Below are 26,782 nucleotides of genomic sequence, written 5' to 3'. Positions count from 1 at the left end.
TCTGTCACTTCCCCCTGTTTGTTTTAGCTTCTTCTGTTTGCTGGTCTCTTCAGTGTCTAATTTCCACCCTGACACAAGGGGGCGGTGGTGGACACTTTTTTAGGCTCACTTGTTCAGTCGTGCTGTGGGGAGGGAGGAACACTGCAAACAAATAACACTGGTGTGTGCTGTCAGTGTCTTGACCACACTGGGTTTGCCGCCAATTACTGCGTATGTGCTTTCCCTGTCTACACTGCTTAGGCTCTAGGTTGCTCTGCAGGGAACCTTCTGAGGCCAGCCCTGGGTTGTATGCACTTCCCAGGTCTAAGCCGCTCAGGTTCAGGTACTCAGGTACTCCACAAAGGCACAAACGAGGTTGGGCCTGCATTTTGTGCCCTTCTCAGGTCCGAGCAGCTCAGGTGACCAGGTGCTTGGCGAGCACGGTCGCTGCGGCTTATCGCCTCCCCTGTCCCTGCCACTTGGTTTTTTGGGTGTACACCTGCTCAGGTGTGCTGTGTGTGTCTTCTAGGGAGCTGATCTCTGGCTGCGACCCTCCTGGCGGATGGCGACCATCCAGAATCCCAAGAAGTCTTAGCAACGGAGTCTGCTTGCAGTTTGGTATAGGTTGCCTCTCTGGGGCCACAATTGCCCCCTTCTGGCTCTGGCTGCCCTCACCCGCCTGTCTCCAGTGGGGGATGGTCCAGTCTGCCGCCGGCTAGCTCTGCTCAGTCCTTTGTTCTGTGCGCGGGCCTGGAGGTGTCTTAGGTTCGGGCTTTTCGCGGGATAGCTATACCATAGACTGGTTTGCTATCTCAAGTTAGTTTCCTCAGGTTGCCCTCAGGGCATTCAGGCCTGGTCCTTACTCATTGCAGCCTGCGCTTCCCTGCCCAGCCCCCACTTGCTAGTGGCCGATGCAGGTGTCTGCGCTGCTTCTCCGCTGGGAGTTACCGTTGGGCACGTAATCTGCGGGGTTTAATTATTTATTTATTTTTCCTCCCGGTTATGTTGCCCTCTGAGGTTCCAAGGCTCGCCACAGACTCACTAGTGAGAGTGTTTCCTGGTGTTTGGAAAATTCTCTTTTTTTTAAGACTCCCTTCCTGGGATGGATCTCCGTCCCTACATCTTTTGGTTTTCTTCCTACCTCCTTTCAAAGACAATGGGCTGCTTTTCTGGGTGCCTGATGTCCTCTGCCAGCATTCAGGAGTTGTTTTGTGGAATTTACTCAGCGTTCAAATGTTCTTTTGATGAATTTGTGGGGGAGAAAGTGGTCTCCCCATCCTATTCCTCTGCCATCTTAGGACTGCCCCCGAGATACGGGTTTTATCCCTGGTTTAGGAAGATCCTGTGGAGGAGGAAATGGCAACCCATTGCAATATTCTTGCCTGGAAAATCCCATGGACAGAGCCTGACAGGCTACTGAGCACATACGCACATCTTTATAAGAGATAGTAGAACAGTAACAGACACGTGTAAACATAGAGACTGAGACTGAAGTGATGCATCCCCAAGCAAAGACTGCCTTGAAGCTGGAAGAAGCAAAGCACATTCTCTCCTAGAGCCCCAGAGAAGTGCAGCCCTGCAAACACCTGGATTTCAGACTTCTGGCCTCCCCCGTTGTTTTAAACCACCCAGTTTGTTGTAGTGTATTGCAGCATTTGTAGGAAACTAAAAGAGTATTATACATCAAGCAAGCACATGCCAGGCACTCTTAGTGCATTCTCTCATGTAATCCACACAACATTCCTATGAGATGAAGACCACTGTTATCTCCATTTACAGACAAGGAAATGGGACCAGAAGGTTCACTTATCATCGTGCTCAAGGTTACACATCCAGGCAGTGTGAAGCTGGAATTTGAAGTCACACACTACACTGTCCCTAAAATCTTCTTTACAAAGGCCTCTCTCCTACAAGGGCTGCTTGGACCACAGGCCGGCAAAGCAACCTTACCTGTGGGCTCTGTGGGCACAAGCCTCACCTCACACAGAGCCTCAGTCATCCTCCTGCTCTTTGCTACCCTGCCTGCATCTCTGTCTCTGGGTCTCTGGGGGTCTCCGAATAGGCTCGCCTCTGCTTCTTATGCCCACTTGACACTCAGCATTTTGCTACCTTACTTTCACATTGTCTCTCTCTCCATGCACACACACACACACACACACAGATATGCCCCTACTCATTGCACACCATCAGGTTGAAAATGAGCTGATAAAATAATTCCAGGCTCTGTGGCTTGTCCTGCCAGTGACCTTCATTGCATTCCAGCAGGAGGTGTCTAGGGGCTCTGCCCCGAGGCTGGTTGGCGGTATCATTGCTTCCTGCCCAGCACCAGCTGCCTCTCACCACGACAAGCAGTCACGTCCCTGCTATGGGTCTGAATCATCCCCTGTGAGGGATCAAGGCCCAAAGTTAACCAGTTATTATAAATCTCCTCTTATTACAAAACATATATCCCACTTAAACTGCCACACTCAAATGAACTGAACTGTAAAGCAGATATCTCTTTCAGATACACATTTACAAGGAAATAGATACTGAAATAAATACTTAATCTCCATCATTAATCTTTAATTCACCAACTTACTCTAAATCCTAGCTTGGAGTCAGACATCCTTCACCGTGATTTGAATGGAACCTTTCTTTCTTTTTTGGGGGGAAGGGGTCAAAGTTCCTTGGGCTGACTTGTGACAGTGATTATACTACCACTTTTTGTTGAGTGTTTGTGATGTGCCAGGTGGTTTCATGCTCACTTTGTGGAGGAAGAAACTATACCCAAAGGGTTTAAGTGACTTGCCCAAGGGTAAGGGGCTGGATGTGAGCTCATGTCTAGCTACCAGCAAAGCTCTCTTGATCTCTCTAATCTTCCAACCCTGGGGAGGTGTGAGCAGACACTTTGAAATGTCCTGTTCTCAGATCCACGCCTCCTTCCTCAACCCTAAGCTGGGCTGAGGCCAGGAAGGCAAGTTTCTCCCTGCCCTAGTGAAGTATCTATATGCAGAGTCCTGATAGAAAACCCCTTGTAATCAGAGTTGAACCTACCTTTCCACCCCTGCCCATCCCTCCTCAACACCCACCCCTCACTTGTCTTTCCCAGACTGTGTCCTCTTTGCCCTCTCCTATGTTCACATACACTCCTTTTTGTTGAGAATCAGAAAGCCTTCCTCCTCTTCTCTTCTTGGTAAACTCCTTGTTATGGGTTGAATTGTGTCCCCCACTTCCATGTTCATCTGTTCAAGTCCTAGCCCCCAGTACCTCAGAATGTAACCTTATTTGGGAATCGGGCCACTGAGGATGTAATTAGTTAGGATGGGGCCACATTGGAGTATACTGGGCCCTAATCTTTATGACTGATGTCCTTATAAAAAAGGAGAAATTTGGACACACACACACACAAGGAGAATTCCATGAGAATGAAGGTGACGGCAGAGATCAGGGTGATGATTCTACAAGCCAAAATAAGGACATGATAGCCAGCAACCAACAGGCCTGGAACTGACTCTCCCACATAGCCCTCTGAGGGAACCAACCCTGCAAACACTTTGATCTGGGATTTCTGGCTTCCAGAAGTGAAATTTCTATTGGTTATACCACCCGGTTTGTGGTACTTCGTATGCAGCCCTAGGAAACTCATGTGCTCCTCTTCATTTAAGACTCAGTTTCAAGGTCCCTTCTCCATGCCTGTGCTTCCCTGTCCTCCCTCAAGCTGTGGCATGTATTGCGCTATATTGCAGTGACTTTGTCTGTGTCTCTATTCTGCAATGGAAGCTGAGATTTCGAGAGTGGAGAACAAGTTTGCTTTATCTTTGTGTCTACTCCTGTGCTGTGTCTGTGCACTGTGGATTGTAGATGCTGAATAAATGCTTGTTGAAGGAAAGCCTAAGGAACAGCATAGCTCACTGGTCCACATAGCCTGGAGGCCTGCCTAAGCTTCATCCTGTGGTTAGGAAAAAAAAGAACTAAATCTAAACCGTAGGTCATTCTGGAGGACATTATAGAAATGAAACAGCTACACAGATATGCACTTCCACACAGTCTGAACGGGGAGTCAGAGCAGGCTTGTTGGTGTCAGAGCAGCACAGCTGGTGAGCTGGGGGTGGAGAGGCTCCCAGAAGCCTACTTTCAGGAGAGGGAGGTGCCAGGGAGAGGGCTCGGCCCCTGGAAGGGGACCTTGGTGTTAGAGGGAAATTGAGATGATGCAACAGGCTGCTTCCTGCTTCCTGAGTTGTCCCAGCCCCCACCCTGTGGACCCTTGTCTGGGTCCAGGAGGAAGGCTAGGCTATTGGGAAAGCCAGGAAGATCTCTTCTCTACCAAACACTGGGCCTCAAAGAGCTCTAGACTCCTGTGGCCGTATTTACAAAAAAAGCAGGTGAGCAGGGTCACAACTCACTTTGCTGCTGATCCCAGCCCTTTGGCATTTTGGGGTTCAGTGCAGTGAGAATGGGTGCAGGCTGGTTTGTGCACATGTATGTTCTCCCCTGGGCACCCCCTCAGTCTTGGGAGTTGAAGCTCTATATCAACTGCTGGGGCTAAGAGGGAGGTGAAGGACACTGGAATTTAACTTATTATAGCTAATGGTGACTCCAGAGACTGAGGAGGCCTGTGGGCAAGTTGGGCTAAACCCAGGTGATGAGCTTGCTCATCTACAAATTTTGTCTGAGTGCTGTGGCATGGGAAAAAAAGAGGAAGAATAAAGCATTCTGCAGCCAAAAATATTTCCAACAAAGAGCAACGAAGTCCCAGCTTAACCCCTGACCTTGTTAACGTGCTATATTGGAGATCTACACATTAGGTGATTTGATCTAAACTGAACAAGGACAAGATGACATTCACAACTAGTAAGTCCTGGCCACTGAGACCCAGAACAACACCAAATGAGAAGGTAACAGGCAGTGAGTACTAGCTCTGAAGAGGCATATGAACTGTGTGCCTGCATGCATGAGTGCACGCTGTGCAAAGACACATTAACCATGAAAAGCCAAGTCACACTATTACTACTAATATGGATGATCAAAATGCAAAGGACTGAAACACTGGGGATTTAGAGGCCCAAGTAATTGGTTAGAATGAAGAAATTCTACCACCAGACATCACAAGGTGCCTCAGTGAGCTAATCCAGTGCATCACAATTTCAGATGCACAACAGAACCATCTGGGGAGTTGATTCTTTTAATGCAGAGATTAGGCTCCACCTGACCAATGAAATCATGATTTCTGGGATGGGACCAAAGCACTGCTATTTCCTTAAAGCTCTCCAAGGTGATTCTATTGAGCCAGGGTTAAGAATGCACTGACTTAATCTTTTCATCATCCACAAAATTAAATCCATCAGTGTTAATGGGGGAAAAAAAGCTGTTTAAAAGAACAAGACACTGTTGTATCAGAACAGGGAATTAATTCTATCATTGAGACTATGGACTCTGGAGCCAGACCACTAAAATTCAGCTTGTCTTGTATCACTTACTATCTGTTAACCTTTTGTGCTTGGTTGCTCAGGCATGTACAACTCTTTAGACTGTAGCCCACCAGGCTTCTCTGTCCATGGGATTTTTCAGGCAAGAATACTGGAGTGGGTTGCTATTTTCCTCCTCCAGGGGAATCTTCCTAACTGAGGGATTGAACCCATGTGTCCTGGGTCTCCTGCATTGCAGGCAGATTCGTTACTCACTGATCCATCTACAGTATATCATTTGCCCTCTCTGTGCCTCAGTTTTCTGTAAAATGAAAACAATAACAGTGCCTATCTCACAAGGTGATCATGAGCACTGAAAGTGAAAGTTGCTCAGTAGCGTCTGACTCTTTGCGACCCTGAATTCTCCAGGCCGGAATACTGGAGTGGATAGCCTTTCCCTTCTCCAGGGGATCTTTCCAACCCAGGGATCAAACCCAGGTCTCCCACATTGGAGGCAGATTCTTTACCAGCTGAGCCACAAGAGAACCCAAGAATACTGGAGTGGTTAGCCTATCCCTTCTCCAGTGGATCTTTCCAACCCAGGAATCAAACTGGGCTCTTCTACATTGCAGGCAGATTCTTTACCAACTGAGCTATCAGGGAAGCCTGATCATGAGCACTAGGTGAGTTTATATTGTTAGGATACTTTAAAAAGTACCTGGCACTCTGTAAGCACTATATAAATTTTACTATTAATTGTCTACAAACTTAAGTTTTTCACAGGTCTAGGCTTATGGTTGAAACTGAAGATGTAGTCTATCCATCAAGATAGCCTTTCCTATAGTGTCCTGCCTTTGGAAGCTGAGTATAGGGGGTACAGAAACTAGAAATGTAAACTGGACTATTGGTAAACTGTAGCTTTGAAATTCTATCAAATAGAAGAAAAGTCTAATCTATTGGTTGAATTTCATTATAATTATGAACAATTAGAACATTCAAAACAGTAATATAGAAAACAGTTTTAGTCTAAGAAGGCAAGAATATATAATGGAGAAAAGACAATCTCTTCAACAGATGATTCTGGGAAAACTGGACAGCTACATGTAAGGATGAGATCAAAACATTTCCTCACACTACATATACAAATAAACTCAAAATGGATTAAAGACCTAAATGTAAGACCTGAAACCATAAAAATCCTAGAAAAGAAACAGGCAGAACACACTTTGACATAAATTATAAAAATAATTATGTTTTATAAATATATAATTTCCCTAAGGCAAAAGAAATACGATCAAAAATAAAGAAATAGAACCGAATTAAACTTAAAAGCTTTTGCACAGCAAGGGAAACCACTGACAAAATGAAAAGACAACATACAGAATGGGAGAAAATATTGTGATTGACAAATAATATGACTGACAAGCAGCTAATATCCAAAAAAGTATAAACAGCTCCCACAATTCAATATCAAAATCCAAACAACCCAGTCAAAAAATGGGCAAAAGGGAGAACAAGATGTGACTAGGGAGATTAATCAGTGATGTAGCTACAAGCCAAGGACTGCGCTCAGCTACCAGAAATTAGCAGAGGCAAAGAAGCGTACCTTCCTAGGCCCTCAGAAGGGGGTTTTGTCCTGTGTTACTAGTTTACTAGTAGCTAGTTTTGGTCCTGTGTTACTTCTGGCCTCTAGAACTATGAAAGAATAAATTTCTTTTGTTTTAAGCATAAACAATAACCAGCAAAACAAAACCTTCAAAATGGGCAAAAGACTTGAAGAGACATTTTTCCAAAGAAGATATACAAGTGGCTACTAGGCACATGAAAAGATGCTTAACTCTAATTATTAGAGAAATGCAAATCAAAACAAGAATGATATATCGCACCTGTCAGAATGGCTATCATAAAAAGTATAAAAATAAACTTTTGGGAAAGATGTAGAGAAAAGGGAATCCTTCTATACTATTGGCAGGAATGTAAATTTGTGCAGTCCCTATGGAAAACAGTATTGAGTTTCCTCGAAAAGCTAAGAATAGAACTACCATATGATCCAACAATTCCACTTCCACGTACATGGCTGAAAAAAAAAATGAAAACGCTAATTTGAAAAGATATGTATACCCTACCATTCATAGCAGCACTACTTATAATGGCCAAGATATGGAAGCAATCCAAATGCTCATCAACAGAAGAATGGATAAAGATGATGTGGTGAGATATATATGTGCATGTATGTACACACCCTTATGGAAGAAGGTGAAGAAGAACTAACGAGCCTCTTGATGAAAGTGAAAGAGGAGAGTAGAAAAGTTGGCTTAAAGCTCAACATTCAGAAAACTAAGATCATGGCATCCGGTCCTATCACTTCATGGCAGATATATGGGGAAACAATGGAAACAGTGGCTGGCTTTATTTTTCTGGGCTCCAAAATCACTGCAGATGGTGACTGCAGCCATGAAATTAAAAGACGCTTACTCCTTGGAAGGAAAGTTAGGAGCAACCTAGACAGCATATTAAAAAGCAGAGACATTGCTTTGCTGACAAAGGTCCGTCTAGTCAAGGCTATGGTTTTTCCAGTGGTTATGTATAGATGTGAGAGTTGGACTATAAAGACAGCTGAGTGCCGAAGAATTGATGCTTTTGAACTGTGGTGTTGGAGAAGACTCTTGAGAGTCCCTTGGACTGCAAGGAGATCCAACCAGTCCATCCTCAAAGAGATCAGTCCTGGGTGTTCATTGGTAGGACTGATTTTGAAGCTGAAACTCCAATACTTTGGCCACCTGATGCGAAGAGCTGACTCATTGGAAAAGACCCTGATGATGGGAAAGATTGAGGGCAGGAGGAGAAGGGGACGACAGAGGATGAAATGGTTGGATGGCATCATCGACTCAATGGACCTGGGTTTGGGTAGACTCCAGGAGTTGGTGATGGACAGGGAGGCCTGGCGTGCTGTGGTTTTTGGGGTTGCAAAGAGTCGGACACGACTGAACAACTGAATTGAATGTATATAAAATGAAATGTTACTCAGTCATTAAAATGAATGAAATTCTGCCATTTGCAGCAACATGGATAGAGATAGGGAATATTATGCTTAGTGCAATAAATCAGACAAAAACAAATGCTGTATGATATCGCTTATATGGAAAACATAAAAAATGATACAAATGAATATATATGCAAAACAGAAGCAGACTCACAGATGTAGAAAATCAACTACTGGTTACCAAAGAGGAGAGGGAAGAGGGGAGGAGCAAATTAGGGGTATGGAAGTAAGAGATACAAACTACTATGTATAAAATAGATAAGCAACAAGGATACATTATATAGCACAGGGAATTATAGATGTTTTCTTACAATTACCTTTAATGGAGTATAATCTGTAATACTGAATCACTATGCTATACCTGAAACTAATGCAAAATTTAAGTCATCTATATACTTAAATTCAAAAAAGAAGTAAAGAAGATAGTTTTAGGATTAAAATAGAAATCTTTGACAATGCTTGAGGTGGAGAAAACAAGATGGAATCATCTATACCAAAAGGCATCTTACAGGACTTGTTTCTAGAGGCTAAAGGAAGTATCTTGGGCCCTGGTCATAGTAGAGCCTGAGTGATAAGTCTGTCTGTACCCAGTAAATATGTCTTCTGAGAAAAAGAAACACAGAGAACTTTTAAGGGAGATATTTTGTTTCTGAATTGCTGGAAGCCCCCATAACTCTTTCCGAAGTGAAAAGGTGATTTTTTTTTTCATGACCAATTTGACAACTTTATATACACATTTTAAACTTATTTTGTTATCAGGAAGTTTTATTTATTCACTCACCCAGGTTCAAATTAGACTTCTGGATATCTAACTCATTGGGTGCAGAATTTCTCTAGTGATAGTGGGGGATGGGGATGTTCTATGGGGAAACTGATTCTTTCACCTCTAGGCTTCATTCCAGAATCAGACAATGGACAGGAATGGCTTCCCTCACTCTAGTTTTGGAAATGCTTTAGAGTGGGGGCTGCATTCTATATGCCTTCTGTATCTTTTCTAGGTTTCCATACTGGGCCAAAAACATCCCCACAAGATGGTATACATATATACAATAAAATATTAGTCATATAAAAGGAGAAAATAATGCCATTTGCAGCAACATGAATATAACATGATTATCATACTAAATGAGGTAAGTTAGAAAGAGATAGACAAAACCAGTGATATCACTTACAAGCGGAATCTAAAATATAACACAAATGAACCTATCTCAGACGGTAAAGCATCTGCCTACAATGCAGGAGACCTGGGTTCGATCCCTGGGTCGGGAAGATCCCCTGGAGAAAGAAATGGCAACCCACTCCAGTATTCTTGCCTGGAAAATCCCATGGATGGAGGAGCCTGGTTGGCTACTGTCCATGGGGTCGCAAAGAGTTGGACACGACTGAGTGACTTCACTTCACTTCACTTCACCAAACATAAGGAGACTTGCAGACACAGAGAACAGACTTGTGATTGCCAAGGGAGACGGATGGATTGAGAGTTTGGGGTTGGATGCAAGCTATTACATTTAGAATGCATAGAAAACAAGGGCCTGCTGTATAGCACAGGGAACTATATCCAAATTTCTGGGATAAATCAAAATGAAAAAGAATGTATATATGTGTGTGTGTATATATATATGTACATATATATATGTTGTACATATATATATATATGTTGTACATATATATACAACTGAGTCAAGTTGCTGTACAGCAGAAATTTCTACAACATTGTAAATCAGCTATACTTCAATAAAAATAAGTAATTCAAAACATAAAGAAAGACATCCCCATATTCTTCCAGAAGGGAATAACTTCCCCACAGGTGGCATCTACCTGGATCTCACCAGGTTCCCAAGTGTATTGATTCTTGCATTCTGTGCTTTCTTTCAAGGTTCAGTTTCCGATTTTTGAAATATATCCTTTAGTAAACTTTTCCGGCAAAGATCTAGAGAGGTCAATTCTCCAAACCTTTGAAAACATCTGTCATAAAATATAGTTCAGTTGGATGTAGGCATTTGGATTAAAGTTCTGGGTAAATATGGAGCATTGAACATACTCATCCAAATTTTACTTCTCTTGAAATCATATAAAAACCACAATGAGTAGACATATTATTCAGAGATATATAAACACTAAAATAATCTAAATAATATTATTTAGAAAAATATAAACACTATAATAATCTTCCCTGATGGCTCAGATGGTAAAGCATCTGCCTGAAATGTGGGAGACCCAGGTTCAATCCCTGGATTGGGAAGATCCCCTGGAGAAGGAAATGACAACCCACTCCAGTACTCTTGCCTGGAAAATTCCATGGACTGAGGAGCCTGGTAGGCTATAGTCCATGGGGTTGCAAAGAGTCAGACACGACTGAGTCACTTCACTTTCACTTTCAAACACTAAAAATATGGAAAATGGAGAGGAGACAACAACACACTTTTGGAAGCTAGAAAGAAGATGGATAAATAAAAACTAAGTAGATCAATGAAAGTCAGATTTGAAGCTGGCCTGGTTAATTCTGCAGTACCATCAAGAGTTCAGGAGATGGTGACACCACGTAAGGCTAGAAATGGGCATGAGGAGGGTGGTTTAAAATAAGGAGGACTTAAAGCCATTTGCGAAGCACTAGCTTCCTAGATCCCCCCCATACTCCACGCTATGGATGACCTGTCCTCCCCACCTGTATTAGTCAGTTCTCCAGAGAAACAGAACCAAAAGTATATAAAGAGATTTATTATAAGGAAATGGCTTATGCAGTTATGAAGGCTAAGAGGTCCCATGACCCACTGTCTGTAAGCTGAAGGTCCCAGAGAGCCAGTGGTAGAGTTCCAGTCCAAACCTGAAAGCCTGAGAACCAAGCCAATGGAGCCACCTGATGCAAGTCCATGGGCCTGAAGACCAGAACGCTGATGTCCAAGAGCAGGAGAATATGGGTGTCCCAGCTCAAGCAAAGAGTAAATTCACCGTTTCTCCACATTTTTTCTCTATCCAGGCCCCCAATGAATTGGATGATGCCCACCTAGCATTGGTGAGGGTGACCTTTTTCACTCAGTTCAATTCAAATGCTAATCTCTTTCAGGTGCACCCTTACAGACGTATCTAAACATAATGTTTTACCAGTTATCTGAATTTCTCTTAGTCCAGTCAAGTTACATGTGAAATTAACCATCACACCCCCCTAGCAATGTATGGATGTTTACTCTATATAAAGGGAAAAGCAGAAATATACTGGACTTGGAAGACACAGGCTGAGTCAAGAGCAGGAGTACCACACTGAAAACTGGGTGAGTAAATGAGTATGCAGACACTGTGAGCTGAGTGGGATCCCACCTCCAAGCCCTGTGCACCCACCTAGATTCCAGAATGGTTGTCACCAAACCTTTTCTCTTCAGGCGGAAGAATTAGAAGACTAGAAGAATTATCTCTGGGGTATCTGATCAGCCCAAGAGAGAAAACTTAAGATAATGATATTACGTTTCCCCCAACAAATAGTCCAGACATATTAGCCTCCAATGAAATCCACTCAGATCTTCCAATCAGCTTTTTTACTTACCCAAAATTAAACATGAGCAGATATCTAACTATTGCCAGACAATGGAAAAATGCCTCTAATACATAAGATAAAGATTGATAAAACAAACCACAAACAGAGAAAAACAACTTGGAGGAAAATTACACTATGAAGGAAAGAGAAAACTTCAAAATAAAACTATTACTAATATCTTCAAAGAGATAAACAATGATACTGAATCCCAGAAACAAAGTCAGAATATTATTTAAAAAGGAACATTCAGAGAATATAAAAGAGCCCTTAGAAATTAATAACATGATAATTCATTGCTCTAAGGTAACCTAAATGGGAAGGAAATCCACAAAGGAGGGCGTATGTGTGTATGCACAGCTGATTCACTTTGCTGTACAGTAGAAACTAACACTGTAAAGCAACTGTACTCCAATAAAGATTAGCTTAAAAGAAAGAACTTAGTAACATGATAGCAGAACTGAAACACTCAATAGAAAGTATGACAGTTCAGGTAAGTCAACCTTCCCCAAAGTTGAGCATAAACCAAATAAAAGAAAACATGAGAAATATACAAAATATATGATATTATATAAATCTATATTTGTATATGTACAATTTTATATAGAAAATATAAACCCTTACATTATTTTATAAAGCATTGTATAAAGCTGTCTAGGAAGGCCAATATCTGAATACTGAAAGTTTCAGAAAGAGAAAACAGAGAAAATGAATGAAAAAAAATCAAAGAAATAATTTGAGGAAAAATATTCAGGTGAAAGTGAAAAGTGAAAGGGAAAATCTCTCAGTTGTGTCTGACTCTTTGTGACCCCATAGACAGTCCATGGAATTCTCCAGGCCAGGATACTGGAGTGGGTAGCCTTTCCCTTCTCCAGGGGAATCTTCCTAACCCAGGGATTGAACCCAGGTCTCCCGCACTGCAGGCAGATTCTCTACCAGCTGCACCATGGAATGGATATAATAGATTGCTAAATGGAACGTGAACAATTGTTCAGAGATTACAAGAATATTCAGGGAATGGGCGTAATAGCATGTTGATGGGACGTGACCAAGTGCTCAGAGATAAAGGAGGTGTGAAATGCCCCAGATTTGAAAGAGAAACAAGACCAAGTGGCAGTTCTTCCAGGGTTATTAAGAAGTGGCCAAGTGGACTCTGGAATCATCTACTTCTGCCCCACATGTCCTTCCACATCCAGATTCTATGAGAAGAGTAGGGAGAGAAAGGAGAAACCTGAGAGGGGGTGCTGCTGAAGGATGGGGGCACTGTGGCTTTTTTCTCCTCTCCCCCTGGGAGAGAAAAGGGAAGCTGCTTTTGTTCAAATCCCTATGTTGTAAAAAGGACTTCAAGTGGAAACTCTCAGGGGTCTGTGTCTTACTGACATTTTATTCCTTAGTTTGGGTTCTGTTCATACAATGTGCTTGCTGATCTGTGCCCTGTACCTATATAAATAAATGGAAAAAGTTGTCTTGGCAGAGGATGCAAGTGTGTAGCAGTCTGTTTCTCACTATTTGGTGGGGCCAAAGCTGTGCCAGTTGCCTGTGAGTTGACAAGCAGCCAGGCTTGAGCTGCCTTGTTAGCACTGCAACCAAGACAGTGACCCATCAAGCAAGGACCCCAGTAGCTGGAGTCTACGAGGTGATCTATCATGGATTATGCTGGGGCCCAGGGTGGGGTGATAAAGTAAAGTCTGAGTGGATCTCTCAGGTCAGGAGATGGATACAGGCGATGTGAAAAGTTGGAAGCAAGACCAGCATATATGCACAGGGCCCTCTAATGGAGGCAACTTCAGTAACTAGCATGTTAGACAACCTGAATTCAGAGAGGCATAAATACATAGACTGGTTTGATATTTGTTTCCCCATTTACTGCCTTCAACTTGGTTTTAGTTATTCTCCCTTGGCTATTCTTTAATGACATCTTGTGCACATTCCACAGTACTTTCTGGTCACTTGCATATACAGAAAAGTTCACCAACAGAGAACCAATATTTACACCCAGGCAACAGAGAAGGTAATGCTTACTCCTTGGAAGAAAAGTTATGACCAACCTAGATAGCATATTCAAAAGCAGAGACATTACTTTGCCAACAAAGGTCCGTCTAGTCAAGGCTATGGTTTTTCCAGTGGTCATGTATGGATGTGAGAGTTGGACTGTGAATAAGGCTGAGCGCTGAAGAATTGATGCTTTTGAACTGTGGTGTTGGAGAAGACTCTTGAGAGTCCCTTGGATTGCAAGGAGATCCAATCAGTCCATTCTGAAGGAGATCAACCCTGGGATTTCTTTGGAAGGAATGATGCTAAAGCTGAAACTCCAGTATTTTGGCCACCTCATGCGAAGAGTTGACTCATTGGAAAAGACTCTGATGCTGGGAGGGATTGGGGGCAGGAGGAGAGGGGGACGACAGAGGAAGAGATGGCTGAATGGCATCACTGACTCGATGGACGTGAGTCTGAGTGAACTCCGGGAGCTGGTGATGGACAGGGAGGCCTGGCGTGCTGCGATTCATGGGGTTGCAGAGTTGGACACGACTGAGCGACTGAACTGAACTGAATGCTATCTGAGAGGGAACCACAAGGCACCAGTTTACCAGGTGACATTCTTTTTTTTCCCTTCATCCATCATCCCTGCTCCTCTACTGCAAGAAATTAGAGGAGAAAAACAGAAGGTAGTGTGAATGTGTGCATGCTAAGTTGCTTCATTCATGTCCAACTCTTTGTGACCCTGTGGACTACAGCCCTCGAGGCTCCTCTGTCCATGGGATTTCTCCAGGCAAGAATACTGGAGTAGGTTGCCATGCCCTCATCCAGGAGATCTTCCTGACCCAAGGGTTGAACCTGCATCTCTTACTTCTCCTACATTGGCAGACGGGTACTCCAAGAAATTAAATTAGAGGAAAAATTCGACAGAAGGAAGTGTGAATGTGTAGACAATGCCTTTTCCTCACTCCAGGGCCCCCAGGTGGAAGCACAGCTGGTAGCAAGGGGCAGGGTGAAGATGAGTATTCAATTGGCTATGAAACTGAAGTTTTAAATTAGATTGTAGTAGAATTTTTTGGTTGCAGGAAAATGGTTGACGCTGGGTTTCCAGGAACAATGCCTCAAATCATGCCACAGAAGTAGAAATTGATGAGGAAATTTCACTGTCATCCTAGATTTCAAAAATTTGACAGCATTAGACCTATTGCCACTGTGAATGCCCCCCAAAGCCAGGCTCCATTGCCACCACCCAGGCCAACAAAATGGAAACACTAAACTGAGTTTATGTTTTTATTAGTCATTTAGAAATTAAAATCTTGCATATGTACATCTACTTAGACAATCATACAAGGTCCATTTAGTTGCAAAAGAACTTGGGGATTTGAACTCTGAGCTCTTTGTTGGAGAGGTAGAATTTGTAGAAACTCTCCATATTTAGAAAAGCTATTCAGAAAATGGGTCTTTCTAGGTGGCTCAGTGGTAAAGAATCCACCTGCCAATGCAGAAGACTCAAGAGACGTGGGTTTGATCCCTGGGTTGAGAAGATCCCCTGGAGGAGGAAATGACCATCCACTCCAGTATTCTTGCCTGTAAAATCCCATGGACAGAGGAGCCCGGCAGTCTACAGCCAGTGCGGTCACAGAGAGTCGGCCATGACTGAGCACAGCAGCACAGCACACTGAGGATGGGTCACTGCAAATGCGCCACGTGTCCACTATAGCTAATATTGTTTAAAATCAAACTGATTAACCGCTTCATACCCTCTAGGACGGCTATTATCAAAAACACAGCGTCATGAATGTTGTTGAGGATGTGGAGAAATTAGAACCATTGTGTCTTGCTGCTGGGAATATAAAATAGTGCAGTTGCTGTGGAAAACAGTATTGTCTTTAACAATATATAGTATATGTGTGTGTATATATATTGTATATACACATATATATGTGTATATATATGTGTATATATATGTGTATATACACATATATATGTGTATATATAATGGAATTACTCAGCCTCAAAAAGAAATGAAATTGTGGCTCATGTTACAACATGGATGAACCTTAAAAACATTATATTAAGTGAAATAAGCCAGACACAAAGGGACAAATATTACATGATTCCACTTATATGAGGTACCTAGAACACTCAGATTCATAGACACAAAAATAGAATAGTATTCACCAGGGACAGTTCTTGAGCAATGAAAAAAGATTAAAAACGCATGAAATCAGGAACAGGAGAATGAGCTTATTGATAAGAAAAATATGAAAAGCTGGTTTTCTTTTGTAAAAGGTCTTCAGACTCATTTTCTCCAGCTTTAAAGAAAACCAATTATTAATATATGCGTAAATCAGAGAGAGAGAATAACTAAATAACAATTAGCCCAGGAAGTTTGGAGCCAAATATTCCCTGATTGCCAATTGACCTTGAGCAAAGCACTTAAACTCTCTGCTCTTCACCCTCCCTGACTCTACAATGAAAGATACAGCTTCCTCAGAGAGGTGTTAGGAAGTTTCCTGAATTCACCGTTGTCAAGTAAATCCATGGCATGCAGAAACCCAGGGGAGGCATTTTGCTCCTTTCAAATTCATAGAAAATCTAAAAGCAGTATATTCTGTGAGAATCATCAAGTGTTCATTTTGGACACATAAATGCTCCAAATAAGAAAATAGCAGCTTTGTATATAATTGTTAGTTTTCTTTGCTGTGGCAATCAGAAGTCCACACACGTTTGTTGGCAGCTGCAGTGCAGTCCCACCCTCTGCCCCTTTGCCTTTGTCTTGGTGACTTGTGGTTGTAGTATCAAACATTCAGGACAAGGAGTTGAGCCAAGGGCCAAAAGTGCCACTCTTTTCCTTTCTTACCAGCACTCCTTCTTTGCTTTTGTTTTTTTCCCTAATTTTGTTCATCCTGATACAATTATGGTGTGACCCTAAATCCAAGCATGTGTTCACAAGACCCTCTCAAATGTATGATTTACAAAGACTGCTTTGGAGCTGAAGCAAGCTGCTGTGCTGTGCTTAGTTGCTCAGTCATGTCTGACTCTTTGAGACCCCATGGACTGTAGCCCACCAGGCTCCTCCATCCATGGGATTTCTCCAGGCAAGAATATTGGAATGGGTTGCCATGCCCTCCTCCAGGGGATCTTCCCAACCCAGGGATTGAACCCAGGTCTCCTACATTGCAGGTGGATTCTTTACTGTCTGAGCCACCAGGGAAGCCCACGAATACTGGAGTGGGTAGCTTACCTCTTCTCCAGAGGAACTTCCTGACCCAGGGTCTCCTGCATTGCAGGTGGATTCTTTACCAGCTGAGCTATCAGGGAAGCCTAAAGCAGGCTACCTTGATGCTTTAAATAGAAGTGGCATTTTTACTTTAAAAGGAAAATAATAAAGCTATCAAAAGGACTTTTAGGCTTAAATTCTTTTTTGAGGATACTAAGTTAATTTAAAAGGACAATATACAAAAGAAGGTGACCTTTTTTATAAAAACTATAAACATGCCATCATTAATGAATTGCATTACACGCAAGAAAAGAAAATGAGCAGTTCTGGTTAAGGTCACCATTTAACTTAAGATGATGGAATGGCAGACAGAGTAGTTAATGTTTTAAGCAGTTAAGATATTTTTACAAACCATTCTTTAGAAATAGATATGAGCATTAAAAATAAATGAACATACTCTGAGGCAATAAACTTTTGTTTAGACTTTGGGATCATATTAGCAATTCATCTTTCTTGTGTCAGCTAAAGATAATTCAAAAATATTAATCAGAAAGAATTATGGCGCTGACTACATCTGATTTACAACATCCTTTCTTGCAGTTAGGTAGCTTTTTATTATATTACCTTGGTGAAGGGAAATTTGTTTTACTTTAATGGCAAAGCAAAACAAATTCAGCTTTTGTGGTGAGGGGAAAATGCTGTATTTCTTGAGCAAAATTATATTATAATGTGCTGACAAATTCAAAACAACTGTTCTGAGTAATGAATGCATAGGGAAACTCCAGACCAAAGGGACTGGAACAGTAATGACAGAAAGGAAATACCCTGATTTTTTTTTCCCCTTAAAACTGAGCTGAAGTTCCAAGCACTTTTCACTCTTCAGTTCCAAATATCTTTCAACAGTGTCACTACAAAAATGAAATAAGGGGAAAGAAAGAGCCATCTGTATGCCCAATCTGTTTGCCTTAGAAATACATAGCTGATTTTCACCATTAACAAGTCTTCTTTCGTTAAGCCCAACTGCCTCCCATCCAGACTAGTGTTGGGGGAATCTGGAACTCCATGCCAGGAGCACCACTGTAATGTTATTGTACTTTAGTTTCAGTACCATGGTGTTTGCTGTCAGATACCTGGGTTTGCATCCCAGCTCCACCACTTAGCAGCTCTGTGACATAAGAGCTGCTTAAGTTCTTTAACCTCTCTGAACCTTAGTTTCTTCTGTAAATGAGAGATAGTAACAGTCACTGTGCTAAGATGAAATGAGGTGATACTTGTGAAGCACCCAGCACAGGCCTGACACAAAATAAGCAGTTAATAAATGCTTATTTTTATTTTTGCTATAAGCTTGGACTTCCCTGATGGCTTAGACGGTAAAGCATCTGCCTACAATGAGGGAGACCCGGGTTCAATCCCTGGGTTGGGAAGATCTCCTGGAGAAGGAAATGGCAACCCACTCCAGTACTCTTGCCTGGAAAATCCCATGGACGGAGGAGCCTGGTAGGTTACAGTCCATGGGGTCGCAAAGAGTCGGACATGACTTACTTACTCTGGATGACTTCACAACTCTCAAATGCACAACTCACTATTCAAAAAGTATTTGGGTAGGGGACCCCCTTATAACCAAATTAGTAGAATTCATGATATATTTCAGATGCCAGGAATACTTTCTGGCATAAATTAGAAGCACAGGCACAGAAGTTTCAAAGAAGGAGACAGCATAGCAGAGTCCATACTACATTGATCTTGGAATCAGAAAGAACCTGGATTCCGTTCTTAGCTTGGTCACTACAGTGGATTGAATTTGGCCTTCAAAAGATATGTCCAGTTCCTAATCTTTGGTACTTGTGAATGTGATCCTTATTTGGAAATACTGTAGGATCTTTGTAGATGTAATGAAGTTACAAATCTTGAGATTAGATCACCCCAGATTCAGGGTGGGCCCTAAATTCAATGACGAGTGTTCTTATCAGGGATAGGCAAGAAGACAGGCATACACAGAGGCGAAGCCTGCGTGCAGATGGAGGCAGAGCTGGCTTATAGATGCCATGATGCTTATAGATGCCGTGATGCTTCTATAGGCCAAGGGATCTCAAGAACGGTGGGCAGCCACCAGAAGCTAGGAGAGAGGCGCAGCATGCATTCTCCCCGGAAACCCTAGAAGGGATCAACACGGCTGACACCTCGATTTTGGACTTCTGGTCTCCAGAACTGCATAAATATATATTTCTGTTGTTGTAAGCCATCCTTCTTATGGTAATTTGTTACGGCAGCCCTAAGGAAATAATACCATCAGTAAGTTGGAAAGTTACTGGACCTCTCTGAGGACTAATGAGATCAAGAATACAAAGACATCTGGAGATGAGAGGCATTCAATGAATGTTAGCTGAAAACATTCTTTCTCTTCATCTCCACAACAACCCGGTTTTGTAAATTAAGTATTATCCTCACTTTCTTATGAATAAGTGGATCCCTGAAAAAGTTGACCAACTAGCACATGGCCAGGTGAGTGAGTGAAAGTTTTCTGGCTCCAGTACTAGTCAGCCACGCCAATTTGTCCTCTTTCATGTCTCCAGAATTTTGCCAAAATTCTGTTTGTTACTTATTACATTATGTTACTGTACCAGACTAAACTGCTATGTACCTCATGAATCCAAAAATATAAAATATTAGCTGAGGAGGGAGAGGAAGAGACAGTAAAAGTGGAGTGTAAAGAGGAAGCTGAGGGAAAGTACACAAAATCGAAAGGCAGATTGCTTATCTCAAACAAAGATGTTAGGAAAAGGTCCACAGAAGTAATAAAAGTTTTATAGTAAACCCTAAGGGATAGAGAGGAAGTCTTTCCTAAATTAATAATTTTCCTGATAAAGAGTGAAAATGAAGATCGCTCAGTCATGTCCAACTCTTTGCGACCCCTATTCTCCAGGCCAGAATACTGGAGTGGGTAGTCATTCCCTTCTCCAGGGGGAAGAGGATCTTCCCAATCCAAGTCTCCTGCATTTCAGGTGGATTCTTTACCAGATGAGTGACCAGGGAAGCCCAAGAATACTGCAGTGGGTAGCCTATCCCTTCTGCAGCAGATCTTCCCAACCCAGGAATTGAACCAGGGCCTCCTGCATTGCAGGCAGATTCTTTACCAGCTGAGCTACCAGAGAAGCACAATGCAAAGAGGGCTGTAGAAACTGCAGGTTGATGAGGATGGGATAAAGAGTGGTTATCATCTAGTTATAATGTCTCAAAGCCATTATTGCCCACCTGGAAATTTCAGGCTGGGTTTGAGAGACTCCAAGAATCACAAAGGGACTAAATCCTTATAGCTTACTCATTTATAGAAGGCAGGAAAATAGCACCTTTTGAATGATTGAAAGGTCTTTAGGTTTACCTGAAATGTGCGTTATCTCACTTTCACTCATCTCAAACATTTGTTTTGTGTTAACTTTTTTCAGGAGTTGAGAAAAATACAAGTAGTTCTTAAACATAGAAAAATAAGTACTCAAATTCACTCATAAAAAGAATGCACATTAAAACCACACTAAATGAAAACTAATTTTTTACTTAGCAAAACCCAAAACATTTGAGAAAATTCTGTTTTGTAAGGATGTGAGGTAGTGGACTCTCTCATGGTGGAAGTAAAAATATTTGCATTCCATATAAAGGACAATGTGGCATATTTATCACAATTTAAAATATTCATATATAATTTTTTCAATTTATTTATTTTTTAAATTTATTCATTTATTTTTTTACTTTACAATACTGTATTGGTTTTGCCATACATCAACATGAATCTGCCATGGGTGTACATAAGTTGCCACTCCTGAACCCCCCACATATGTCATCTTGGATATATATAATCCATGTATATATATATATGAATTTTATATATCATTTTAACCCTGTAATTCTGTATCTAGGAATTTATAATGCAAATAGGGTTGTATATATCCAAGATGACATATGTATATCCAAAGTAATTCATATTGTTTGTAATATTAAAAGGTTAGAAATGACCTGAATATGCATTAACAAGAGGATGGTTAAATCATTATGGTACATCTATGTAATGCAATACTGTAAGGGTATTTTAAAAATAAAGATACTTTTTATGGACTGATTTGAATAATCTTCATGAAATATTGTGAAGAATAAAACAAGATGCAGAACACCGCATACATTATGCTAAGTGGGAAGAATATGTATGCTTATCTTGTCAGCATACAAGGTAATCTTGCTTCACAAGAAACTGGTGACATCGGTTGCACTGATAAAAGTGAACTGTGTGACTGGGGAAAAAAGAGCATGAGAGGGCACAAGATGATTTTGAGGCGTCAAATTCTTTGACCCTGCTCTCCTAGGAGGTAGAGTCCATGACCCTTCTCTTGGAGCCAGCTGGGCCTTTGGGACTGCCATGCCGAGTGAAATGCAGTAGAAGGATGCTGCTGCGTGATATCCAAGGCAAAATCTGAAGAGTCAGCACCATCTACAGGATCCCCTTGGGAGAGTCACTCCAGGAGAGAGAGAGAGAGAGAGAGAGAGAGAGAGAGAGAGAGAGAGAGAAATACCCCAAAGCCCCAGCTTCTTGAGTCTTCCTGACTCCAGAATCAGACACATAAGTGAAAAACACCTTTGAGATGACCCCGGCTCTAGCCACTTTCTGACAGTAACTGTAGAAGAGACCCTACATGAGAACTGACCCATTGACCCCTAGCTTCCTTGCCAACTAATGACATACTGTTTTAAGCCACTATTTTGGAGTGGTTTTTGTTGTTGTTCAGTCATGTCCAACTCTTTGTGACCCCATGGACTGTAGCACATCAGGCTTTCTTGTCCTTCACTGTCTCCTGGAGTTTGCTCAAACTCATGTCCATCAAGTCGGTGATGCCCTCCAACCATCTCATCCTCTGTCGTCCTCTTCTCCTGCCCTCAATCTTCCCCAGTATCAGGGTCTTTTGCTTTTCACATCATGTGGCCAAAGTATTGGAGCTTCATCTTTAGCATCAGTCCTTCCAATGAATATTCAGGGTTGATTTCCTTTAGGATTGACCGATTTGATCTCCTTGCTGTCCAAGGAACTCTCAAGAGTCCTCCAGCACCACAGTTCAAAAGCATAATTCTTTGATCCTCAGCCTTCTTTATGATCCAACTCTCACATCCATAATGACTACTGGAAAAACCATAGCTTTGACTATATGGACCTTTGTTGGTGAAGTAATATCTCTGCTTTTTAATACACTGTCTAGGTTTGTCATAACTTTTCTTCCAAGGAGCAAGTGTCTTTTAATTTCAAGGCTGTAGTCACCATCTGCAGTGATTTTGGAGTCCAAGAAAATAAAGTCTGTCACTGTTTCCATTTTTTCCCTCATCTATTTGCCATGAAGTGATTTGTTTCATGGTTTGCTAGGCAGTAAAAGATAACTGGAAGAGAGGCCCTTCACTGTTAACTCTTTATACATTTTGAACATTGACTCACATGAATATATTTCCATTTAAAAAGTAAGTAAAACTAAAATTATCCCCCCAATTTCCTGGCTTAATCTTTTTCCTATGTTTAACCCTTAAAATTGTTTTAATCATGAAATTGTCTAAGATTTTCATGGCTTGGTTATCCTCAAGGACTTACTGATAAGTAGGAACCTGTCTGGTGTGAATTGAGAAGAGCTGGAATCCTCCATACCTGCTCCAGACAGACAAACAAAAATCTTTGCTTCCTCAACAATGGAAGTTAATTCCTTAGCCAATAACATATGCAAATATGATTAATATTCTTAACATTAAATAAAGCTTTCTATCAATTACCTTCTAATTGTGAAGTGGAAAGCGTACTTTTACGATGGAGGGTACCATCTGAACTGAGCATTATGAATAGAGGGTCATGTGGCATGATGTGCCCAGGACGCAATGCAACATGAAGTATACAGCATCACCTATGAACTATTTGCTCCAAGAATGTTAAACTTGAAACTGCTCAGGCTTTTAGATCTAACTTCAAGTTTATGGGAAGTACAAGTGATAGAGAAACAAATTAAATGCCTCCATGAGAAAACAATCAGACAAATTCAGAATATGGAACATTCTACAAGATAACTGGCCTGGTCTCTTCTAAATGGCATTGTTGAAGAGATGGGGAAACAGGCATTCTTATGCATTATTGTTGTAACTCTAGATTTATTTCCAAGGCCATGTACATCCCTGGCTTAGAAAAATCCCTCTATCCATCCTGAACGCCAACACACATTCACAAATAAAATTTGTGTTCATCAGGATATACAACAAGAGGAATAATCATCTAAGAACTGACAAAGCAGATGTCATTTAGGATAAAACATTAAAGATTTGATGAAATTAAACTTATTTCAAGTATACTATGATGTAATATCACTTGAGGTAGCAGGTATTAGTGCCTAGATTATAACTTAGCCGCTATAAATATTAGTGAAATAAAGAGAGAATTTAATCAATATCTTTATGCTTCTCTCAAACTAGAGTCTTTTTTAAATTTATTAATCCTTCAGGCTCATGTAGAATTCCTATAACAGTGCCAAATTGTTTTATGTACTTAAAGCAGCCTAAGACTAAGTTAGAATTGCTATGCTAAGATAGCTAGTAGTTGCACTCAAATAAGTTAATTATATCCAAAAAAGCTCTTCATATATCTACCGCCCACGGTTGTTCTGAGATTTACTATGCCATCAAAAGTGGGACTCAAGCAACCTAATGAAATTCACTATTTATGCCTATAATCACAGCAGTGATATTTCAAGGCAGTCTCATTAGCAGAAATATTTGTAGTCAACTCATTTGGGATGCCCTTGGAAAAGAAATATGCGAAGCATATCAAAAGGGCATTGTTCCCTTTGAGAGCAGGGATTTATTTATTAAAACCTTAGAGTAAATACCAAGATTAGATTAGTGCAACTGTTTCATTCTTTTCCCAGACAACAATAGAAGATGTCAGGCAAGCTAAGAAAGTGCTGAATTTAGAGTAATGCAAAGTTGTAAATAGTACTTTGCATTGAGAGAGAATAAACATTTAGGAGAAATTAGAAGCCAAGATTATTGCCTCTATTTTTTTAATCTAGCGGCTTCCGATCAGTTAACACAGTACCATCCACAAACCTATTTAGCTGTATTACTAAATTTTAATTTAAGAAATGAGGATCTATAAATTGTTTGCTGCCCCATGGCTTCTGAAAGTACTGGTTTAGGGTCCATAAGCAAGAGAAGAGTCTCATTCCTGGGATAATGAGAGTGAATTCAGATTCAAGCATCTCAATAAACGTTGTATCCTACTCTCTTTCTGTGACACAATCAAACGACATGTTCAGTGCCTCCCGAGTCTAAGACCAGTTTATCTACTCAAAACACTAAGACTTGGTCTTCATGGGCTTAAATTCTCTCTCTTACCATTTACTTCAATTAAACAGGCAAATCACTCTGGAGGCCATGGTTTCTGAGTTTGTAAAATGAGAATAATGATAGTAATGACCTCATAGAACTGTGAGGACTAAATGAGAAAACCGTGTAAAGCACTTAGAACTCTGATGAGCACATAATACCCACTCCTCTTATGCTCAGCATTTAGTTTAGAAGGCACCATACGAGACACTGGTATTCGATGATGGATAAGATATCTACCCCTCAACGATCTCTCAGTCCAACGGAGGAGCAGACACGGAAGTAAATCATTACAATGTCATCACTGAGACATAGCAGTGTAGAGGACGTACATAGCCCTCCCTGATTTGCTGTGGATTATGCCAGGACCCCAGAAGTATTGCAGAACCCCGCATGATAGAGGTATTTCAGCAGGCCCTTAAAAGATGAATAAACCTTTCCCAGGAGTTGAATGACCTAAAATTATACACATCCAGTAATTTAGCATTATTTTCAATTAAACTACACTGCATAATGCTGCTACAAATAAGAAGCAGGGGCAGGCTTCCATTGCTCTCTAAAACCTTCATTTTGGATAAAGAACATTTGGTACATATGCACAATGGAATACTACTCAGCCCTAAAAGAGAATGAAAACCTGCTATTTGCAGCAACACTGATGGACCTAAGGATTATCATACTAAGCCAAGTAAGTTAGACAGAGAAAGATAAATACCATGGATATCACTTATATGTGGAATCTGAAATACAACATAAATGAACGTATTTACCAAACAGAAACAGACTCATAGACAGAGAGAACAGATGTGGTTGCTAAGACAGAAGAGAAGTGAAGGAGAGAAAGATTGGAAGTTTGGGATTGGCAGATACTATTAAGTACATAATGGATAAACAATAAGGTCCTACTGTATAGCACAAAGAACTATATTTAATAACCTATGACAAGCCATAGTAGAAAAATATGAAAAAAGAAAGTGCATATATATATATATACCTCTATTACTTTGATGTAAAATAGAAATTAACACAACACTACACTGTAAACAATTATCAGTTCAATTCAGTCACTCAGTCATGTCTGACTCTTTGCAGCCCCATGGACTGCAGCAAGCCAGGCTTCCCTGTCCATTACCAACTCCCAGAGCTTGCTCAAACTCATGTCCATTGAGTCGGTGATGCCATCCAACCATCTCATCCTGTCATCCCCTTCTCCTCCTGCCTTCAGTCTTTCCCAGCACCAGGGTCTTTTCCAATGAGTCTGTTCTTCACAAAGTGTTGGAGCTTCAGCTTCAGCATCAGTCTTTCCAATGAATATTCAAGGTTGATTTCCTTTGAAAATGAAAGTGAAAGTTGTACAGTCATGTCCAACTGTTTGTGACCCCATGGACTATACAGTCCATGGAATTCTCCAGGCCAGAATACTGGAATGGGTAGCCTATCCCTTCTCCAGGGAATCTTCCTAACCCAGGAATCGAACTGGGGTATCCTGCATTGCAGGTGGATTCTTTACCAACTGAGCTATCAGGGAAGCCCTTTAGGATTTACTGTTCTGATTTCCTTGCAGTCCAAGGGACTCTCAAGAGTCTTCTCCAACACCACAGTTCAAAAGCACCAATTCTTCAGCTCTCAGCCGTCTTTATGATCTAACTCTCACATCCATACGTGACTACTGGAAAAACCATGGCTTTGACGAGGCGGACTTTGTCAGCAAAGTAATGTCTCTGCTTTTAATATGCTATCTAGGTTGGTCATAGCTTTTCTTCCCAGGAGGAAGTATCTTTTAATTTCACGGCTGCAGTCACCATCTGTAGTGATTTTGGAGACCAAGAAAATAAAGTCTCTCACTGTTTCCCCATCTATTTGCCATGAAGTGATGGGACTGGATGTCATGATCTTAGTTTTCTGAATGCTGAGTTTGAAGCCAGCTTTTTCACTCTCCTCTTCACTTTCATCAAGAGGCTCTTCAGTAGTTCTTCACTTTCTGCCATAACGGTGGTGTCATCTGAGTATATGAGGTTATTAATATTTCTCCTGGCAATCTTGATTCCAGCTTGGACTTCACCCAACCTAGCATTTCACATGATGTACCCTGCATATAAGTTAAACAAGCAAGGTAACAATATATAGCCTTGAAGTATTCCTTTCAATTTTGAACCAGTCTGTTGTTCCATGTCTAGTTCTAACTGTTGCTTCTTGACCTGCATACAGATTTCTCAGGAGGTAGGTAAGGTATTCTGGTATTCCCATCTCTTTAA

Source organism: Budorcas taxicolor, chromosome 8 (genome assembly GCF_023091745.1).
Source record: "Budorcas taxicolor isolate Tak-1 chromosome 8, Takin1.1, whole genome shotgun sequence".
In the NCBI taxonomy this organism is placed as follows: Eukaryota; Metazoa; Chordata; class Mammalia; order Artiodactyla; family Bovidae; genus Budorcas; species Budorcas taxicolor.
This window is presented reverse-complemented; position numbering follows the sequence as displayed.